This window comes from Cinclus cinclus, chromosome 3, assembly GCF_963662255.1.
Source record: "Cinclus cinclus chromosome 3, bCinCin1.1, whole genome shotgun sequence".
Taxonomy (NCBI): domain Eukaryota; kingdom Metazoa; phylum Chordata; class Aves; order Passeriformes; family Cinclidae; genus Cinclus; species Cinclus cinclus.
The window spans coordinates 90,795,814-90,813,303 of record NC_085048.1 but is presented as its reverse complement, the minus strand read 5'-3'; positions in this window follow the sequence as shown (position 1 = coordinate 90,813,303).

Genomic DNA, 17,490 nt, shown 5'->3' with positions numbered 1-17,490 from the left:
AGGTGCCCAGCATAGGTGTTTACACCTAGTTAAAGCACCTTTTACAACATGCACATTGCAGAGGCCTTTTGCCTCTGGCTGTGTCCATACCCTTTTCACCAGTATTGGCACAAACAGCCTTTTTTTTTTTTTTTTTTTTTTTTTTTTTTTTTTTTTTTTTTGCCCAGAGCTTTGCCAGTGCTTCTTTCCTTCCAGGCACATGGGAGTATTCATTTGCATCCTTCATCTTCCCTCATGTTTCTATCCAGAACATTTTAGTCACTCACTCAGATGCTATCAATAATATTTTGTGCATTAGGATAGTTTCACAGAATAAAAAGTGGTAAGTACCCAAAGTGAGCAGCTCTCAGACTGAGCACTGTTCACCCAAGCTCAGGCAATGTTTCGTTGACAAACACAAGTGTAGAAATCAGGACATGGTGCAACATGAGGAGCTGTGAAAGCAGAGGCCATTCTGCAAGAGATTACACAGACTTTAAAGGCTGTCAAAGCAAATCTCCCCCCGCCCTTCTGTGGGGACCCTCGGATAGAGAGAGCCTTTGTAAGGCATCATCAGCTCTTGAATCTCTATAACTTTAGACAGAAAAACAGTTAGGTATCATCTGTACAAAGACAAGTTCCTTGTGTGGATTTTCTCAGTCTTCTTATCTCAAAACTATCTAGAAGGAGGATTTGGACTGAGGAGATGAGGTATCTCAATGCTTTGTAACAAACCAATTCCCAGCCTGTGAGAAATGAAGGGCATGAAGGCAATTTAAAAAACAAAAAAGACCAGAAAAATTCACAGAAAAACAGTTCAGTGTGGCCTCACCCATTGGCTTTCTTTATCACTTGCAACAGATATGTGGGCTCTACCCATTTCACAGTATTTCCCTCACACAGAAAGGCCATTTAGGTGTGTAACTCCTGTTGACTTTCAAAAGAGAGTAAGCACTTAAATACATTTGTGTCTTCAAAAATCTCCCCCTAGTGACACAGCAGTAAAATTAAGCCTCCAAGACTTGCAATAAAATGTGTTCACCAGTGTCGTATGAAACACCCCAAATAAAAACCACACTTGCTCTTGGGAATGAAAGCAGTACATGGAACAGAGCATTACTTTTGCTTTTCAAGCATAACTAACCCTGTGCCTTCACTGACAGGAAGAGGAAATTATCCTGGCACAGGATTTGTCCTGCCCAGGGTAAGGGGGGCCATCAGTTGGGCCTCGCTTCTCCCCAGGGGAATGATTCTCCTTCCCCTCTAGCACAGGGGAAGGAATGGAGAAACCTTGGGACCAAAGCCACAGTGGGCCATGGGCACTGTGGAGGGACTGAGGGAGGACAAGGAGGACAAGATGGACACTGGGAGCTGTGCAACAGAGGTTCTGGCCTAAAAATTCCATCGGCTTCTGTCCCAAAAGTTGCCATCAAAGGGCACACCACCTCCATGAACCTGAATCAACACATGGCCTCTAAAAAGACTACAGGAGATAGGTTCTTTGGAATAGCTGCCCCCCCCCCGCCCCCAGGGTCAATGTAAACAGTTGTTAGATGCCCACCTTGGCAAGAGGTGTGTCTCCAGTTTATCTCCTTGGAAACTGTGAGCTCGAGCTCTCCCTTCAGCATTGCAACTACACTGCCATTGCCTTGGGTGTCTCGCTTTACTTCAAAAAATGCTAAAGACTTTCACAATCTCCAATTTTGGCTTCAAAGGTACCCAAAAATCCTGTGCTGTGCACTCAAGACATAAACAGGTTTGCAGAATAAAGTATCATTCCTGGGCATCTGTCAGGCTGCAGCAGATGTTGGGCCAAAAGATAAATGACTACAGACCCTGAATGTTCATTGTAATCCAGGACCACGTCACATTATATAAAGAGCTGCCCCTCTCTGACCGCAGATCCCCACAATTATCAGGCAAACAAGATCCCCAACTGCCCCAGATGAAAGACCAATAGCAGCTGCCAAGGCTGCCCTATAGATGCACAGAGAGCAGCACACACTTTGGACCCAGCCATCAGGAGAATGAGTGACCCCACTCCAGCCCCTGCAAGTGAGCAGCACTGCGGCACAGCACCGTGCTCAGCAGGACACTGGGAAGTGAATCCCTAAGCACACATCTCATTTTTACAAAGTTAATGTTAACCATTACCTGAAAGGCAACTCTTCCACAAAGGGATGATCATTCGCAACAACAATGAAATCAGGAAACATAGAGGGGGTTAGGGGAAAAAAAAAAAAACAGGAAAAAAGCCTCTTAATTACATACAGTGCTGCGTGACTTCACAGAGCAAAGCTTTTCTTTAAGATCTTAAGACCACCCACAAGCATAACACATGGCCTGGAACCTGAAGAGAATATCTGAACAGGGGTCTCAGCATAAGGATGGGAGGGGGGCAGTTTTGCTTGGGCATATGCAAATGTTTGTTTCTATGGGATCAAATAAAAATTAACTATTTGTTGTGTCTGGTTACCATTTGTCAGAGCAGGGAGCTGCTTGGTAAAACAGGGAGAAATAGACCTTTAAAACCTGTGACACAGTAGGATTATTTGTCTGTGCAAGGCTTTAGTCACGTGTTTTGGTGTTTTATGTATGGATGTTGTGCGGGAACAGGACAACAAGGGCTTTGTTCAACTTGATCATCTCATCAAACAAGGCTAAAAGAATAAAAGTTGGGATGCAAGACTAAATGGATATGATCTGAATGCATATTTGTGTTACATCTAATACAACTAGCATCATAGATGAACAAGATCAAATAAATGGTAAAACCTGACAAAGAGAAGAATAGATGGTGTGTGGAGCCATCTGTTTTGGAGGACACCCAAATCTGTCTGAATCAGGAAGGCCAAACTACCAGCTATTCTAAGATCCTCCATTCCAAGAGTGGCCTAATACGCAACTACACAATCAGCTTCTCTCACCATCACTTTGGCTGCAACTTTTTTGTGCAATTAAGTAATTTATTCCTTTCTTCATCCTCCTGATTCTAATGAATCCAAGCCACAAACAAGCCCCAGTTGCTCCTATTCAAGGAGTCTGATTGCATCTGGCAGTAATTGCTGAAAATCCTGAAGAGGAAACAGGGAAGGAAAGCATATTGTTTGTGGGGGTAATAGGTGAAGACCTGCCTCTCTTGACCTATAATACATTAGTGTCAGTGAACATTTGGCAGCCTTCAGATGATTAGCAATGAAGATGAATCAAGCAAAAAAAGAGGTAGAAATCTGCCTCATCTGAATCGCCAGAACTGCATAAATTTGCATGTTGATTAGCTGTTCTTTTGTCTGTGTTCCTAATTATTATGACACATTATGTCTTCATCATGCAAGATTCTGATCTGTCTTGTTCAAAATGCATGTAGAAAAAAGTGCTGTTTATTGATTCAACATGTAACTTTAATTTTTATGTTTGCTTTAATTAAATACATATTTGATTGCCTTTGACTGGTGTCTCCGATTTTTTTAACTCTTATTTACTTCATTCTGTTGACAAACAAACAGGTAACCTTTCTTTATTTTCAGATCACTTGCTGATTGAAAAGCTCCCCACCCCCACCCTTGTCTTCACTCACGACAACCTTTGCTTCCTTGTTAGAGCAAAGATTACCAAAAAAGCTCCTTAGGTGGTGAAGTGTGATATCTACAGCACAGAGCAGGATTGCAAGGACCTTCAAAGCATTGACAATAAGAAAGAAGTGCACACACTACAGGGTCAAGGTAATTTTCTTATACCACAGATTCATTAGCAACAAGCCCAGGGAAGTACCTCAGCCTGCAGACTTTCTATTCCCAGGATTGGCTACAACAGGACAGATCCTGCAAACATATTTTTCCACTGGCTTTCGTGGTAGCCAGCTTAAATGCCAAAGCTCCTGAGCCCAGAGAAAGTGAAGTCCCATTGACCATTCCATTGACCCTCCTACCTGGTTCCAAGAGTCAGAACATCTTATCTTTTCTGGGAACAGGGAAACGTGAAATTGACATTTCTTTCTTCAAGCTTTGTTCAAGGAACTATAAGCAGCCAAATCTAATTAAAGCCAAAACAAAAGATAACATGTAATCATTAGTTGCTTTGACCCAAAATAAGTTTCCAGAAGTTTTCCTTTGTTTAAAAAAAAAACAAACAAATGATAGCATTCCAGCAAAAAAAATATATATTTACTCAAAATAGTTTAATTCATATTTAATCTCTTTAATTTTAATTTTTTTAATAAACTGGTAGTAATTTTGAAAATTAAATAACATCTGTAGTTGTGAAATCAAAGTATTTCATTGTAGAACATATTGGAATATTTAGAAGTGCTGAAATGAAACAGGTTTTTTGGCCATTTTTTATACTTTTTTCCCCAAATTGAAACAATTCCCTACAAGCAGCAAAAATTCATTACTCTCTTTGTTTGACAGAAAACAGCATGTTTTAACCAAGAAATCAGTTTCAGATTAAACATCTGACCCTCTCCTCTGCTGGCTAATATTAGTTTACCTTCATTACATGTGTGCTTATTGTGAGCTCTGACCTGTTTGTAATAGGGCAAACAATACTTTGCTGGAATTTTTGTTTGTTAACTAAAAATAAATATAGTATTGTAATTTAGAAAACTAAATAGCTCACAGATCTTTTCAAATAATTCTTCAGATTCTGGGTCAAATATGAGGATCATCAACATTGACTGACTTCCTCTAACCTAAACATTTAGTTTTTATTTTAATTTCCAAAATCCACCTCTTGGAGAAAAATAGTGAACAACCCATTACATTTTCTCTAATGGCAATAGGAAAATGCCAATCAGTGTACAGATATTAATCAAAGCTGTGCTGATAAAGATGCTTGAAGGTGAAAAACCCTGTATATTCAAGCAATTGATTTAGCTGTTATTTTTTACCATCATATCCTTGCCAAAACAAATGAGATTTGAAACAACAGTGCCTGCCGTTTTTCACTGTTAATGGCACAGGATTGGCTGCAAGTGTAATCAGTTGCTTGGTACCCACTAATCATCTTGAAACACAGGTAAATGTAAATCCGCATTTGTGAGAATAGGAACACACAATTAACACGTAGCTGCAGAAAAACTACTCAGACATAAAGACTTAAAGGTTTTGACATTGATCCCAAAGGTAGGAAGGAAAAAGTTGTTGCATATTCAAGCTCTTGGTGTTTATTTTTGTTCAGTGCCAAGTGCATTTGGTCCCAGCCTGATGGTACACAGCAACCACCCCCATGGACCTCTGTTACAGAACCAACAGCCAGAAGGAGCCAAGGAGCCAAAAGAAATCTTATACATAGACACAAATAACCACAGGGAGCTCAAATGATACAGTTAATAGACTTTCTCTTTTCCGTAATTCTCTTCCTGAGGTGCTTCAGCACACACTGATCTGCACGGCAGCTCTGGGCTCAGCCGGCCTCCACAGCAACCAAGCAGAGCTGGAGCAGCTCAGTGTGCTGCAAGCTGGGGCAAAATGCAGTGGACAAGTGGGCATTCTTTTACATATGGCCAAAGCTGCCTTCATTTTAAAATCCTGGAAAGTGCTCTCAGCCCTTTGATCAGAGGAAGAACTGTTTACCAGTGTGTTGACATAACAGGGCTTTTAGCTGCAGCAACTACACCTCAGGACTCATTCTTGTCCTGGATTTAACCCGGCAATGTTGTCTGGCTTCCTCATGCTGCCATCTGCCCAAGATTGTTCCAGATCCCAACCCAGAAGGTCAAAGTCTTGAAAGAGGGAAGATGGGGAACACCAACTGGGGGCTTACCAACATGCTGGGAATCGACTGTCACCTAGCCTTGAGAAAATCTATCCTGTGGACATGAGTTCTTCTTAACCAATATCCAAGAGGGTTCCCAATCAGGAAATTTCCCATGATTTCTAGCCAAAGGGCAGCTTGAACTAAACCTGCTAAAGGTGAATCTTTCAGAACTGTCACAGTCTGGATTGAAGCCAGGACATGGAACTGGAGCTGTTCAAGTGGCATTGATGGATGACACCCTCCTGTCAGTGGATAGAGGGCAGGCATCCATCCTCATCCTCCTTGACTTCAGCATTAACCATGAGATATTGCTGTCTTGCCTGATGGGTGGCAGAAGTCCAGGGTAATGTACTAAAATTATTTTGAATCATTCCTGCTGGAACACACATCTTGACTTGTGAATAAGTGTTATCTCCCTCACTACACTCCTCTCTCCTGCGGACTCCTGATCTGTATTCTTTGTTTTGCCTCCCCGTTTCTGCACAAAGATGCTGAGTGATACAGCATGGACTGAATTGCCAGAAAGGGGCAGGTGAAATACAGCTGTACCTAAATTTCTCTGTATATACACACACTGCTACCACCAACATGGCAGTGAAAGAAAAACAGCTGGTTGAATCCAAGGAGACAGGAAAGCCTGTCACTTGAGTGCACTATACCTGGCTGGATGGTGTATTTCCCCAAGTGGTGTGTTGGTTTCATAATTTAGGTGTGCTCTTGGATTTGCTACTGATGCTAAGTTTTCCCATGGCAATCTCTGCAAGAAACACTTATTTTCCATTGGTTAGGAGGCTCTGTGCCACCCTGGCAGGTGATGACCTTGTCTCTGTTATTCATGGCTATGTCACTTCTCAGCTGGACTATAGTAATTTAAAATATGCAAACACACAGCATTCATGCTTAGAAAAGTTCATTTACTGCTGCAATGCATCTCTTCAGTGACAAAGGCATATCAAACCTGGCATTGGGCCTGGCATCAGCTTCCTGTGGAATTCCTAATCGAGTTCATGGTCTTCATTCTTATCATCCTCGTCACATCTAACACTGCATGAAGCTGCAGCAAAGGAAACATTTGACAGATTCACTCCACCAACCTTATGAGCTCTATGCAGAAAGAATCACATACATCTGTCCAGAGCCCTCAGCTTGTAGATTGAACACCTTCAGGGAATGCAAGCCTTCACCAAAGTTCTCCTCCTTCATATGGCATATTTGACTTGCATAAAAACACCAGAAACACAGAAACAAGATTCTCCATTATACCCACTTCTCCCTTGACAGGAAGGTGGGAGAGGGAATCAGTGAGCGACTGATGAAGGGGTACAAGGCTCACTGTATGGTGTAGGGAGCTGGAAGTTATGAGCATAACCCACATGAGCTCATTCCCCACCAATACTACTGACCTCAGCCACCAACATTTCCATAGGCCTCTCTCCCCGTAAAAGTCTCCTTGTTGTGCTGCTTGATTCCACCAGAATCCGATCAGAAAAATCTTTTCCACAATGCCTGTTCCCCACGAGATACTCTCTCTCTGCAGGTAGTAGCAGTCCCAAAGCCAAAGCTTGGTGGGCATGGTACAGCTGGCTTGACATGACCCTGGTTAGCTGTGCTAACCCTCCCAGGTGAAGGTGGCCACTCGGGAGGGACCAGCGTGCAGGGCACACACTCGGGTCAGGAGTCCTTGTTGGACCTGTTGTGCCTGGGAGTTAACTTGGATCTGACTGGAAAAAAGCCAGATCTGGCTCGCTCACAGTGTATTCACCATTTCTATTTTTATTGGAAATATTGTTCCAGTTCAAACAAGGAGTTTGCATTAATTCTGTGCCTTGCCAGTTCCTTAGGATGGATATTATAATTGTTTCAACTGAGAGTTTATACATTCTTCTCAGCATATTAAACATGGTTTTAAAGGATGTTGGCAGGTTATTTGTCCTTTAAAATCATGTGCTCTTCTCTGAACTTTAATCCAAATAAGACATTTTAAAATTGATTTTTCAAGTGCGGCAGTATTTTTAAAGCATTATTGTAAATCCCATCTTCAAATACTGAGCTATCTCTGAGTCCTGAAATCTGAAAAAATCACAGCAGATGATGGTAAGATGGCAGTCGTGCTACCAGGAAGCACGTGGAAATTATTTACAGTGCAAAAACTTGTAAATATAATGAAGACCTGCATAAAGGATGAAAGCACTGCTTAGAAGCACTTTTCACTGAAATTCACACTGAGTAAATCATTGTGGCAACAGTCCCTTGTTCTTCCCCATAGGCTTCTGCCCCCAGCTAACTTACAAGTCACTCATAATTTGGCTCTTCCTGAGTATGTTTATATCTGGGAAACTGAGTGTTTTATTGCACCTACATTTTTTGGCTGTAAATACTCATTACCTTCAAGAAAGATTGACACTTGTTCCATACTGAGATTTCTACCAATGTAATGGTCAGTTAGACATATTTATTTTGCCAGTGTATTCAAACTAGTACAATTCCTAATTGTACACCAGAACAGAGTATTTACACAGTACAAATCTACTTGTGTTGTAAGTAAGAAACACAACCATAAAACATCTCTCTGTCAACTCAATTTCACTTGCACAGTGGAGGTTGTGCTAATTTAACCAGGCTAACATAATCTAAAAGAGATTATCCAAAGCTTGCTTAAAGTCACTGCAACTACCTGCTTGTGGTCGTCCTTGGAGAAAAGAATCACCAAAGTTCATATTAACTGGAGCATTTTCAACTATTCTTGTTAGTGTGGCTTCCCCAGGCTCAAAATCAAATGACAGGGAAAAAAAAAAAAAAAGAAAAGACCAAGGGACCTTTCCTCTCAAAGGTGATGAGACCTGTGCTGAAACTTTGGAAGACAGGAGTTGGCCAGAAGGTTTTCCTCCTTCTTCATTCAGAAGAAGCCATCTCAGGATCTGGGGGAGATGGTGCTTCCTAACCTTCCCATATCCCTGTGTAAGGGTCTTACCCAGCTTTATCCACTGTTGTGCCGTCAGAATCCCACCACTTGCTCCACTCTTCTCCCAAAACCTGGAACAGATCAAAGAGCACATGGCTGTTTCATTCTCTTTATAATCTATTATATAGATTATTAGATTATAATCTATATAATAATTAGTTTATAATCTTATAATCTAATCATTACTATCTTTTTCCTGAGGAGAGATCTCCAAAAATCCAGGCAGGGCATAGTCCATGCCCTGCCACCCCTGGCTCTGAGGCAGCTGGAGGGGCCCTCATTTCCAGCAGGGGCCATGGCCCCGCTGGGGTGGGGACAAGTCAACAGGTTCACCCAACCCCATCCTCCTTTTCTGAAGTTTTGGAAGGAAATGGAAAAACACAAGCCTGAATCTGCTCAGGAGCTGATGAGCACAATTGCCACAGGCAGCTGTGCAGATGTTGGCTCCAGGGCAGGGGGCAGAGCTACAGACAGAAATATATGCCAATAAGAGGTTGGCAAATTCCTTGGAAGGGAGGATTTGCAGGGCACTTCAGCTTTTCTGCTCTCAGGGGTCCTGGGCAGCCCTGAAGGGAGGTCACCTCAGTGACCCACAGCTGTGACCCCAGGCAGAAAAGAGACAGTGACACGGCTCCTGCCATCAGCAGCAGTGAGAGAAACACGGCTTTGGGGTACGGATTACTGCTCCTCATATTCCTTTGTTTGCCATTGTAATCTCGGCAGTCATTCTCCTTGATAAACAAACAAGTGAAAAGATGCAATGAGGTGTAAGAATAGATTTGCACAGGGCAGACAACTGAACATTTAATTTATTTACCTCTCCTAACAGATACCTGGGGTGACATTTATTAATAAACGGCATTATCAGGTGTCTGATATGTAGCTCACAGAAATTAATTACCCAGCCCATGGTAAAACCATAACAAGCCTGCAGTGCTGTAACATTTGTGCTAATTGAAAATGAGATAAGTGCTGTGGGTGCAATTTGCATTCAATGCAGTGTATTAATTATCTTCAGTTCTCTTCATGATAAATATACCTGACTGAACCACTCTGCTAATTTACTGGGTAATAGAGTCATAAGTGGATTCCCTTAGGTGACCAACTACAGGCATCAGGCTCTTTGGAACATCAAGGCCTTCCCCTTTCCTGAGCACTTAAATGGGCTAGCAACCACGGATCACTTTTCTTGCAGGCTGGGCTGGAAGCACATGGCAGCAAACGCTTCTTGTGACCACACGACCGCTCTGTACAAAATTGGGAAACAGCACCCCTCACCCCAAAACTTCTGCACTGAAGAGGAGGCAGTTTGCCTCTGTTGATAGCATGCTGCGGTGTCTGATGGAAACTCCATAAGGAAAGGATTTTCCCACCCTTCTCCTCACTCCCCCCCTCTTCATTTCACAGTCAGGTTATCGTGGGATTTAATTACATTTTGTGTGAAATATAAATTAATTGACTCTTGTAATACCCATAATGATCAGGAAAATTCAGATTTAAAGATACTGTGTAGTTCCAGTAGATTAAGGCACTAATTGTTCTGCTCTCACCAACTATGATTTATGTGGGGATCAGGTTACAAAACCAATATGTGCTCAAGTTAAAGCTCTGTGGTACCATACAATTAGGGCTAAAGCTTTTTGTAAATGGGCCCAATAATGCAAAAAAGCTCTTTGCTAATCCTGGTCTTTTAATTCAGAGGTCACGCATTGTCTAAGGCAACCGCTTATACTGTACACAAGCACTGTCCTTTATTCACCCTCCCCCTGTGCAGCTTGGGTATCTGAATTTGCCACTAACCTTGGACGTGCTGTTACTAATTTCAGGGTAGGTGATGGCAATGCAAGAAGATCAGGGCCAGCGCTTTGCTGCGCTGCCCCCGGAGCAGCCTGGGCACATTGTGACTGCGAGGTGATATCTGCCTCCCCCAGCTCCCCTCCAGTGCACAGGCTGCCCATGGGGTCAGCTTTGGGGCTCTGCTGTCAGGCAAGCAGACATCCGGGGCAGCAGACGGATGGAGGTGACAGTCACTCTCGCAGCTGAAGGGGGCAGGAGGTGGTGCAGGCAAGGAGAAGGGGCAGCAAGAGAGGAGGGGGCACAGGCTCTGCTCCCCTTCAACCCTCCTACCCCACAGCCAGCAGCACTTTGTTATCTTTATGCAGAGAGTGCTTTTCCATCATTTTGTCCTTGTCCCTGGGGTGCTAAAATTCAGCTTAGTTTTCCTTGCTGAGCATTACTAGAACAGCTCACCACCACTCTCCATCAAGTACTGGATGATACCCATGTAGTGAAGGTGTGCTCACAGGGCAGCAGCTGGCATGGGACGAGAACATGGTCGGTGTGCCAGAGGAACTAAAAGGTGAGAAAGATCAATTCAGGGCCAGAAGAATCAGTTTGCTTTTGAAAAATATCATCTAAGTAAGAGCAAAAGAACTGGAGAGAAATTGTGTGTTTGACAAAGGTTCACATGTTCCAGCATAAGACAGAGAAGGCTCTCTCAGCTCTTGCTCTGTCCATTTCTAAACACATCAACAACAAATACAAGTTGCTTTCCCAAAACATTTTGTGTGGCTGACCAAATACTCCTTGCTTCTTGAGTTTGGTCAATGTAATATGAAAGGAGTACTGTAACATTTTGAAAACTACTTTTGAGGTGCTGATATTATCTGTGCCAGAGACCTTAGCAGTGACATCTACAGAGGAGGCATCAATTATATCTCCTCATCCCTTTTTCATACTATAGTAAGGAATTCTTTTCAAAGATACAATCAAAGAAATCTTATTTCTTAGAAAACTCTGTGTTAGCTTAGCAGCAACACTTGGTTTAAATGATAGCCCAAAACTAGATTCCTAATTTTTCCCTTCAGTGAGTAGAGAAAAGGAAAACTTGGTGGAGTACTGGTTCTCCCACTTCAAAGCTTTCATAATTACCTCGCTACAAGGGCAAGGGAGGAAGAGGGAGGAGTACTGGGGTAGACCTCAGCCTAGAGCAAGGGCAGGGTTATCCCACTGACACCAGAGCTGTCTGACATCACTGGCTTGTGAAAACAAGCAGGAATGGGACAACATTTGCCGCAGCCATCCTTGCTTCACCATCCACTACTTATTATCACCCAGGTCCAAGCTAAGTTCTTCTCAGCTGTAACTACTCATATGGACTACACATTCTTTTTCTGGAGAGGAGAAAAAAGCTCAGTGGGGAAGGAGAGCCACAGCACATCTGCAGTGCCCAAGGACCCCCAACAAAGATGTCTGAGCTGGCATCTCTTAGTGAATGAAATGTGCTGCAACACCTGCCTCTCTCAGAACCATGCAGCCCACCTGCATCTCCAGCACCATGGAGTCCACCAGCAGCTTCAGCAGTGTCACAGCCTTTCCTGGGGCAAGCAGGATGGTTGCTGTGCTGTGCTGCAAGGGTGTCAGCATCCTCACCCCTTGTGAAAGCAGGACACAGGAGAGTGCAGGCACACAGCTTGTCCAGGGGTGCTTGGAAGGCTGCACCAGGGCTCAGGCAATGCCCTGCTCTGCTTCATCCTTGTTTTGTTCTCAACACCCCAGGCCTCACTGTCTTTGCACAGGTGCAGTGGATAAAACACTTTCCTGCTCTTTCAGGCAAGCCAGCACTGCACAGAATAGGAACTGAGATGCAATCGAAATCATGGCAGGGAAAACACGAGCAGAAAAAGTCTTAACTTTTAGTGTGAAGCACACATTTGCTAAATAGAATCCTAATGGCATTATTGTAGCTAAAAACAGAGACTTGAAAATGCTGTATACATTATTATGTTCATTATCTACCAACTGCAAGAATGCTGTACTAAAACTAACTCAAAACACCTCAGGTAAGGTAATTGCTACTAATGGATTTGAAGTGTGCAAAATTGAGCATTATTACGCAGACATCACATTCTCAACTTCGTGAAGCTGTTGGATATTGTAGCTACCAGCTCACTCATCTCTCGATCAGGGAGAGATATGAGGAAAAGGGCAAGCTCTCTTTCATTCGGCACTGGAAGGAAAATTCAACAACACGATATTGCAGCAGCCTGTTTGCACCTCTGTGGTTAAGAGGGGGTCAGTGCTTGCTTTCTGAATCAATGCTTCAGAAAAACATCTACAAAAATTTGCTCAAGGATGCAATATCTCGGGAAAGACCTGAAAGTAGACTCTGCATTTATGAACTTTTGCAACTTGTAGGTCAAAGGAAAGAATGGAAGAGGAACCTGCAAAATTATGAGGGGATCCATAAATCCTATGTCATATTCTGATGAAAATTAAGGGGTGGCACTTCAAGATATCCCAAGCCACTATAAAGCCCTCCTGCCTAAAGACAGAAGACAGAAAACAGTTTTTATAGATTCCCTTCTATGCTGGGATATGTCTGTGGGTCAATCACATCAAATCTAAACTTCAGCAAAGTCCAGGTGTGTTTGAAACAAGATACTTGATTCACCTGCTGGAAAAACCCCATATAGCAATGTAGCTAACACATTTAGTTTGTTTGATATCTTGGTTTTCAAGGAGGGTAGGATTATATTTTTTTTTTAATTAGTGACTCTGATTAAAAATCCAAGATTCCAATTTAACTGTTTGTAGCTACATCAGTAGCCCCCAGGGTATTCTCAAAAAAGGGCCTCCCAGGAGTTTTGCTCTTTCATGAAAACAAAAATTGAACACTACCAGAGCAGATGCTTTCCTAATCTTTGGGAAGTTAAGTTACTATCCTATAAATTATTTTAGTAGTAACACTAAAGCTATGAATTGGTGTTTGGATTAAAATTATGCAAACCATTGTCATTTCAGTTAACATGTAGAAAAAAATATGTGGCCAGGACCTAGTAAGTTTCAATTCCTTCTGATTATGTTGAGGAAAAGAAATTAAAAAGGCCATGTATGCTCAAGATGAAAGTCTCTATCCGAGTACAGAAAGCACAAAGAAATTTGAACTCACAGCTGCAACCAGAGGCAATGGGAGCTGTGCTTTGAACAGATAACAAACCAAGTCCTCTGAAAAATCAGACCATGCATCTCAGATGGGCAACTTAAAATTAGTGAATACTTTTGTACTTAATCTCTTTCTGCCTCAGTTCTTCATCATGAAATGGGGATAATACTACCACCCAATGCCTCACTGCAGCGCAGTGAAAATAAGTTCATTAATGTTTATGAAACATTCAGTTACCATAGTGATGAGTTCTATAGAAAAGCCCATGTGGAAATTAATATTTCTGTCTTCAGAGCAGGGTTTGAATAGAACACATTTAGTAGGGCCTGGGGCCACACAATGGGGAGAAAAGTAAACAGTAAATAACTTGCCATTGAAAGATAAAAACAATAATCAAATCAAAATGGCCTGTCAAACAAAATGTTTTTTTAAGAAATCTTGTATTTTTATAAAGTGTAAATTTATTTTACAAATTTTTACAAATTTCTACAAATTTCTTGGTTAAAAAATCCAAGCTGTTTTGCTTTTAACTTTCACTATTCCAGTTTTCTGCTTTTGTCTTCCTAGCCTGGGAAAGAGACTTTTTTAAGGAGGTTATTTAAATAATCTGGAAACCATTATCTTCCATGTCTCAAAAATCAAAATTTTACTGATTTGCTTTGGCAAATGACATTGGTGGCCTCAAGTTTGCCAAGATGGGCTCCTGAATAACCCTGACCCATTCAATCCAAGCAATTCTTCTCACCAAGTCAGTTTGCAAAGTGAGGATTATAAGGTTTATATTCTGAACCATAAACCCAGGTACTAGGTTTGGATCATTGCAGGCATATCAGGTGCCAATTGGACAATCAACACAACTATCTCTGAATCTGAGTCGTTAATACTTGGTAATAAGTAAATCACAGGCAAGTACAAACTGACTCTGCATAACCAGTGCAGATAAGTATGTAGATGAGAGGACACCCCATTTTAAGAGGAGAGGTGGATCTGGCAGGAAAAGAGTCCTACCAAGAAACTGCCCCCATGGCCAATGGCAAGTTCCTATGGCAGGTTCTGGGTGACCCACAGCAAATACAGATCAATAAATTTGCCCAGGAGTACACTTTCCACCATTTCATCAGCTGTTTTTAAAACTAGATCCCCATTTTTTCACTTCAAGCTGTTTTGCAGTCAAAGGCATTGTCTTTCCTTTATGAGAGAACTTTTGCCAAAAAGCAAAGAAGAAAAATCTGAATACACCTACCTTTAATTGAAATCAATTATTCGAGTCTTTCTCCCACTTGTCAGCTTTAGTCATTGCTTTCTCACACATCTCTACCATTAGAAATATCACAGAATCATGGAATGCTCTGGGTCAGAAAGGGCCTTTGAAGGTCATTTGATCCAACAGCCCTGCAATAAGCAGAGACATCTTCAACCAGATGCGGTTAATCAGAGCTCCATCCAATGGGATCTTGAATGTTTCAAAGGATGGGACAACCACCACCTCTCCAGGCAACCTGTTCCAGTGTTTCACCACTCTTGTTGTAAAAAAAGCCTTCCTTCTATCTAATCTGAAGCTCTTTTACTTTAAAACCTCTACCCCTTGACCTATCACTACCTGTCTCTTTAGAAAGTTTGTCCCCAGTTCTCTTGTAGCCCCCTTTAGGTCCTGGAAGGTGCTATAAGGTCTCCCCAGAGCCTTCTCTTCTCCAGGCTGAACCCCAACTCTCTCAGGCTGTTTGCACAGCAGAGGTGCTCCAGCCCTGTGAAAATTTTCATAACCCTCCTCGGGACCTCCTCCAACAGTTCCATGATTTTCCTGTGCTGGATATAGTTGTAGAGCCTTCTGCAGCAGCTTTATTTTCATTTAGCAGCAATGCTTTTTCTGAAAAATGAAGTTTCAAAATGTTGCAGAGTGACAAGATTGAGGCAGGGATAATAAACTGCTGGAACTATGTATTGTGTTCGTTTATAGAATTTGATATCAAGCTGGGTTGCTCACCTGCTTTTTTCTTTCTGATGGGTAACACTGTTGTCCTGTTAATTACCCCTTATTTTACAGCTATGATTAATAGTTTTTAAATATATAATAATAGAATTTTTAGGATATATTTCTAATGTTCCTGTGTAGGAACCAAAGGAACCTGTTCACTCATGAAGAACTTCCACAAAGCCAAAATTCCGGGGTGTATGGCTGCAACTGCTCTGAAACCCTTGTTGCCCTTTGCTGTGCTGGGAGGTGTTTCTGCCCCCTTCATTAGCACAGGGTGACTCTCAAACCACAGAGGAATTGCTGTGGAGCTGAACCTGGGAGGCAGCACTCCAGGCAAAAGACAGCATTTCTAGTTAAGCAAGGCATCAAATGGGCTTGTGCAATCCGCAGTCACAAAAGCCCCTTAAAACCAAGACAATAATGGGGTTTTAAAAACAATAAATAAATATTTCAAACCAAATAAATTTTAACAACAGTTCGAGCAGATCTAGTTAAAGTAGTTCAAGTAAACAAAGGTAAGACAGGTAAAATCTTTTACATTTCAAAGCAAAGTCTGAAACTAATTGGACTTTGCAGGTAACTCCACCTACAAGAAAGTTATGTCATGGTTCTTTATTATAGAGATGCAGTTCTCAGGCAGGCCTAATGCTGAAAAGGAGTGAAGAGCAGGCACTCGGGGCAGTGAGCACTGATTTTATTTCAGCATGCCTATGTTTCTATATGGCACCTAAAGCTGAGGAGGCTGCAGCATCACTGGTGCTGCGTGTTTGCCTGGACATGCAGAGGGAGGAAGAGCAGCTGTGCCTGGAGCCTTCAGTATCCTGTCACAGGAGTGGCTCTGCCTCACAGGCAAGGACCAAACCAGCCCACAGCAATAAACTTGTCCCTCTGTGACAGGGAATCATGCTGTCCCTTTTCACAAGCTTTAGGGAGCTGCACCAGGATTACAGGAGCTTTCAGGTTTCCTTTAGGAAAAGCTCTTCTAAACTGATGTAGCCTAATTATGAGACCTGAGTCTGCTACACAGAGCTCTCATACCAGAAATTATGTGAGGGCCAATTGCCAGGACTAAAACATTTACTGCATCAACAGGTGTTACATGTTATGCATCAATGAGGTGTACATCACTGAAACATAAAGACCCAGCAAGCCAACAGCACAGCTATCAACCAGAACAACACAGCTATAAAATCCTAATTAGCCTCATACACGTGTTATGGACATTTTTATTTATTGACATGGTCAAATTAACCGGCAGCAGCATTTATTTTTAATGATAGCCTTGAAATCAGCCCAAGAAGAAAGTTAGCATCAATGCTCAGAATACTGCATGCCACCCACATTTTTCCAGATGAAGGTATATTTTAAAATAATAATTAAATATTGTCACCCGAATTAATTTACCTTGAGCAGGTGACAGAAATCCAGTTCTCAGTCAATGCAAATCTTGTTTGCCTATTCTCAAGCTGTACAGGAAAACTGCCCAGCAGGAGAAACTCAGCAAGCTCCATGGTTTTAAGTGTGCACTTAATTTAGGTGAATGATCAGATGAGTCTATAAAGACTTGTGTTGGTCACCACGGAGTGGAAGATTCCTGTGAAGCAGACAAGATGTAATTGCCAGTAAATATCAGTGCTAGCTTGGCCACACAACAGTTATGAAGCAGGAGGGAATATCTTGTTGTATTTATTATTACAGTGGGGAATTTTGACAGTCACCCTAATCACTCTTTGAGACAGGTAAAGAGAAAAGATCTGGACAGCAGCACAGTTATCATCTGGGTTAGAGAAAGCACACACAGCAAAGGAGAATGAAGAGCACTTCACAGGGTATTTTAAACAGATTTACTTTTGGATGAAGATACCAGGAGTT